Genomic DNA, 6,000 nt, shown 5'->3' with positions numbered 1-6,000 from the left:
TGGAGGACATATTGTTGATTGGAAATGATGTGGAATTTCTGGATAGCATAAAAGGATACTTGAATAGGAATTTTTCAATAAAAGACCTCGGTGAGGCTACTTATATTTTGGGCCTCAAGATCTATTGAGATAGATTGAGACGCTTAATAGGACTTTCAAAAGCACATACCTTGACAAGATTTTGAAGAAGTTCAAAATGAATCCGTCAAAGAAAGGGTTCTTGCCTGTGTTGCAAGGTGTGAAGTTGAGTAAAACCTGAAGCCTGACCACGGCAGAAGATAGAGAGAGAATGAAAGTCATTCCCTATGCCTCAGCCATAGGTTCTATCAAGTATGCCCTGTTGTGTACCAGACATATTGTGTACCTTACCAAGAGTTTGGCAAGGGGGTGCAATAGAGATCTAGGAGTAGATCTCTGAACAGCGGTTAAAATTATCCTTAGTTACCTAAGAGGACTAAGGAAATGTTTCTCGGTTATGGAGGTGATAAAGAGTTCGTCGTAAAGAGTTACATTGATGCAAGCTTTGACACTGATCTAGATGACTCTAAGTCTCAATCTAGATACGTTTTGAACGTGGGAGCAATTAGCTAGAGTAGCTCCATGTAGAGCACTGCAGACATACACATTTGCAAAATACATACGGATCTAAATGTGGCAGACCCGTTGACAAAAACTTCTCTCACAAGAAAAACATGATCACACCTTAGTACTATTTGGGTGTTAATTACATAGCGATGTGAACTAGATTATTGACTCTAGTAAACCCTCTGATGGTTGGTCACATGGAGATGTGAACTACGGGTGTTAATCACATAAACAAGTAAACTACTAGTGTTAAATCACATGGCGATGTGAACTAGATTAGTGACTCTAGTGCAAGTGGGAGACTACAGGAAATATGCCCTAGAGGCAATAATAAAGTTGTTATTTTATATTTCATTATATCGTGATAAATGTTTATTATTCATACTAGAAATGTATTACCCGGAAACTTGATACATGTGTGGATACATAGACAAAACATTGTGTCCCTAGTAAACCTCTACTAGACTAGCTCGTTAATCAATGATGATTAAGTTTCCAAACCATAGACATGTGTTATCATTTGATGAACGACATGACATCATCAGGAGAATGATTTGATGCACAAGACCCATCCATTACCTTAGCATGTTGATCATTCAGTTTTATTGCTATTGCTTTCTTCATGTCAAATACATATTCCTTTGACTATGAGATTATGCAACTCCCGGATACTGGAGGAATACCTTGTGTGCTATCAAAGGTCACAATGTAACTGGGTGATTATAAAGATGCTCTACAGGTATCTCCGAAGGTGTTTGTTGGGTTGGCATTGATCGAGATTAGTATTTGTCACTCCAAGTATCAGAGAAGTATCTCTAGGCCCTCTCGGTATTGCACATCATAAGAAGCCTTGCAAGCAATGTGACTAATGAGTTAGTTGCGGGATGATGTATTACGGAACGAGTAAAGAGACTTGCCGGTAACGAGATTGAACTAGGTATGAAGATACCGATGATCGAATCTCGAGCAAGTAACATACCGATGACAAAGGGAATAACGTATGTTGTCATTACGATATGACCAATAAAGATCTATGTAGAATATGTGGGAACCAATATGAGCATCTAGGTTCCGTTGTTGGTTATTGACCGGAGAGGTGTCTCGGTCATGTGTACATAGTTCTCGAACCTATAGGGTCCGCACGCTTAACATTCGATGACGATTTGTATTATCAGTTATGTGTTTTGGTGACCGAAGATTGTTCGGAGTACCGGATGAGATCACGGACATGACAAGGAGTCTCAAAATGGTCGAGAGGTAAAGATTGATATATTGGATGATAGTATTCAGACAGCGGAATGGTTCTGGAGTGGTTCAGGTATTTTTTGGACTACCGGGAGTTTACTGGAACCCCCTGTAACATCCCAAATTTTCAATTTGGAATGTTATATGTTAGATCATCATTGCATATCATATTTTATTTTTGCATTTTGGTTGATCCTAGAAAATTCTACGCAACTCAATGACCCACGGAGAGAGTTGGAGATTTCGTTATTTTCATATTTGAGTTTTCTCAAATTTTGAGAATAGGATCATTTGATTTTATTTATTTTATCATCAATTATTTCTATTACAAAAATATGAGAGAGGGAATAAAATGACTTTCCCAAAATAAAGAAATATTGAGGATTTAATAATAAAATCAAACAAGATTTTATTTTGGAGTTTTTCGGTGTTTTATTTGAATTTAGGAAAAATGTGCGTTTTTCAAAATTGCATTTAGGGCCCAAATAAATGTTCCCTTTGTCGGGCTCGATTTTAGAAGCCCGGGAAAATTTATTTCGGGATTTTTGGGGTCCGTTTAGTATTTCTTTTATTTTACTTCCAAGCGGAATATTAAAAAAAAAGGGAACCGACCTAACCGGGCCGTGTCTGGATAGGACTCTGGCCTGGCAGGTTTTAAAAGCCGGCCTAGCCCCCCGGGGAGGAACCCTAGCCCCAGCCCCGAGCCGCACCAGCCGCCCGCGCCCGCCACCGCCAGCGCCGCCGCCGCCGCCCACGCCGCCGCCGCCGCCCGCCAGAGCCGCCGCCCCACCGAGGTTCGCCGCCGCCTCGTAATCCGCGCCGCCTATTTTTTTAGAAAACCGATTGGTTTTCCGTCGGTTTTTTCGATTTTTTTTAGTTATCGTTTTTTTAGATCGGTTTTTTTCGGTTTAGGTTAAATAGCGAGCGTTCGCTCGTTTGTTTGTTTAAACGAACATGTTCATCGTTTAGATCTGGATAACGAACGTTCGTTCGTTAATTCGTTCGTCGTTTTCTTTTTCTCGGATTAAATCCGCGATTTTTCTGATCGCGATTCCTGATCCGATTTTCGTTTTAGTATAACGTTTCGCTCGTTTATCGGAATCAGGCGATTCAAGCGCCTAGAATTTCGTCTCGAAACCCTCTATCTGTTTAACCAACTTAAACAAGATTTTTCTACTGTAAAACTTGCCCTAGATCCAGATTACTAGAACAAAGTTGTTTTCTTTCGCCGTTTGACTTTCGTTGCTTCGTTCAATTTGATTCTTTTTGCCAACCGGATTTGTTAAGTTGAACCTTCTGGTTAGATCTCTTATTTGAGTTTTACCTGTGCATTAGATGAGTACTTATTGTATGCTTGTTTGTTTGTCTACGATAGAGTATCCGGAGTGCGCCGCCTGTTACTTCGAATCGTTAGGTTTCGCGGATCATCAACAAGGCAAGTAACACTTTGATCATACCTTTTCTACTACCCAGTTTTATTGCATAATATCAATCCTCACACATTGCATGATTAGGATCTAATTAAATTGTGGGATGGGAAGTAGATGAGGTAGTACCTATTACCTGTTTATTATCAAACCTTTGGGAGTTACTTCTATGTTTGCTTATTATGCCATGCTATGCTAGTAGACGTGGATTGGGTGAGTGATATCCATGACAGATGTGAGATTGATAATTAATGGTTTATCTAAGGTGGCAACTTAAACACACATCTGGGTGGATTGAGGCACCTGGGTATTCCAGGACTTGCCTGTTTTCTTTTGGACCGCCACCCAGGCTCAAAGGGATCATGAGACTATTCATACTAGAAACTTCCGTGTGCAGCCACAAGCTATTATGGGCTCTAGCATAGCTGACGAAGTTGTGCGAACTCTTATAGTGGTAGACTAGCAGATGTAGGGGATGTAGGTGGTACGGTCTACCCGATCGTAAGGTGCTAGCGCTTCTGAAAGACTATGCCTCGGTCATCCGTCTTCTCAAACACCATGTAGTGCGAGAAAACAAACGGAGGCGATCGAGTCTTGTGGGGAAAAGTGCGCAAACCTCTGGAGAGTGTAAAAAACTCATCATGGTTAGCCGTGTCCCCGGTTATGGACATCTTGAGTATCTAGTACTTGGATAATCATGTGAATCTCACCATGTTACTTTAATTAATATTGTTGGGTTTTAATGATGATACTTAATTGGGATTGGGAATGTTGTCAACCATTCTCAATGTTTAACAACCACCTTGATAGTAATTAAAATTTTATTCCTTTGAAGTAGGGAAAAATTGGCTTTACGCAAAACTGTAACCATAGAGCTTTCCACCAGCCAAATATGCATATAGTATAGTTGTTTCATTCCATTACTCTCTATGTGTTACCTTGCCAGCATATTCCATGTGCTGACCCGTTTTCGGGCTGCAACGTTAATGTTGCAGACTTTTCAGACGACGATTAAGGAGTTTTTAGGTCATGGTTCTATACTCAGTGATGCCGTTGGAGTTGATGGACTCACTTATCTTCCAAGCCTTCCGCTGTTATCGTTATTAGATGGCCTTAAGCCATATTTATTGTAATAAGTTCTCTCTTGAGACACTCGATGTAATAAGTGTGTGATTGCTACTCTGCTATAAATCCTCCGAGTACTGTGTGGTGTCAGCATTACTGATCCAGGGATGACACCGGAGCGCAGAGATCAGACTGTTTGAGGTCTGGTCACTACCCCTCCCCCCCCCCCCCAGGGAAGTAATGGGCCTAGATGGGCCATAGGGGGAGAGAGAGGGAAGCCCACAAGGGGAGGCGCGCCCCCACCGCCCCATGGGCTGTCTAAATTGGACAAAGGGAAAGGGGCGTGGCCCCCCTTTCCTTCACCCTCTCCTCTCCTTCCCCTTTCCCCTCCGAAAGAAAGGAAGGGGGCAAACTTGGACTAGGAGTCCTAGTCGGTTCCCCCCTATGGCGCGCCCCTTGTCTGGCCTCCTCCCTCTCCTCCTTTATATACGGGGGCAGGGGGGCACCCCAAAACACAACAGTTGTTTCTTAGCCATGTGCGGTGCCCCCTCCACAGTTTACTCCTCTGGTCATATTTGTCGTACTGCTTAGGCGAAGCCCTGCATGGATCACATCACCATCACCGTAACCATGTCGTCGTGCTGACGAAACTCTCCCTTGATACTTTGCTGGATCAAGACTTCGAGCGACGTCATTGAGATGAACGTGTGCTGAACTCAGAGGTGTCGTATGTTCGGTACTTGATCGGTTGGATCACGAAGACGTTCGACTATATCAACCACGTTAACCTAACGCTTCCGCTTTTGGTCTATGAGGGTACGTGGACACAATCCCCCCTCTCTTTGCTATGCATCTCCTAGTTAGATCTTGCGTAATCGTAGGAATTTTTTTGAAGTTGCATCCTACATTACCCAACATTGATAAGTTGGAAGAAAATTTTAGTAACTTGAGCTCAGATTTTTCTTCCATTAAAACTATTGAAAAGAGTCCTCCTAGTAAGAATACCAAGTCTAGATATGTTTCTGAGAATAAGGGTGCCACTTCTAGTAGCAACCATGAAGATCTTAAGATGATTAGAGTTCACCTAGTTTCGTAGGCTTGATAAAAGAACCCATTTATGATAAATATGTCTCTTGATTTTTTTCCTAGGAGTTTGATTATTAAAAAATTATATGCTAGAAATCCTAGAAATTATGGTTGTGTGATTGAGGAGTTGGAAACCAAAGATGACAATACTTGAGTCTTTGCAGTATGCCTTGCTAGGGGCGTAAAATGATAGCTCTTGTTGGCAGGTAACCCAATAGTTATCTTCGAGATTTTTGTTTTCTTTTTGTTCTTCAATAAATATGGAATTATACTACTATTATGATTGTGTGTTTTGCGTTTTAGTTAGTGTTTGTGCCAAGTAAAGCCTTTGGGGTGATTTGGGTGATAGTTGATTTAATCCTGTTCAAAAAAAGGAACTTCTACGCCAAGTTCTGGAAATTTGAAAATTCACAGAAACGTGTTTTTTCTCTAAGTATTTTACATATGATTGATATAGAAATTTCCTACATTCTCCTTATTTTTCAGAATTTTTGGAGTTACAGAAGTATGGTTAATTTCCAGATTACTATAGCTTCTTTTGGTTTTGACAGATTCTGTTTTCGTTGCATTGTGTGCGTATTTTGATGAATCT

Source organism: Triticum aestivum, chromosome 4A, assembly GCF_018294505.1.
Source record: "Triticum aestivum cultivar Chinese Spring chromosome 4A, IWGSC CS RefSeq v2.1, whole genome shotgun sequence".
Classification (NCBI taxonomy): Eukaryota; Viridiplantae; Streptophyta; class Magnoliopsida; order Poales; family Poaceae; genus Triticum; species Triticum aestivum.
Note: the sequence above shows the minus strand (reverse complement) of the source record.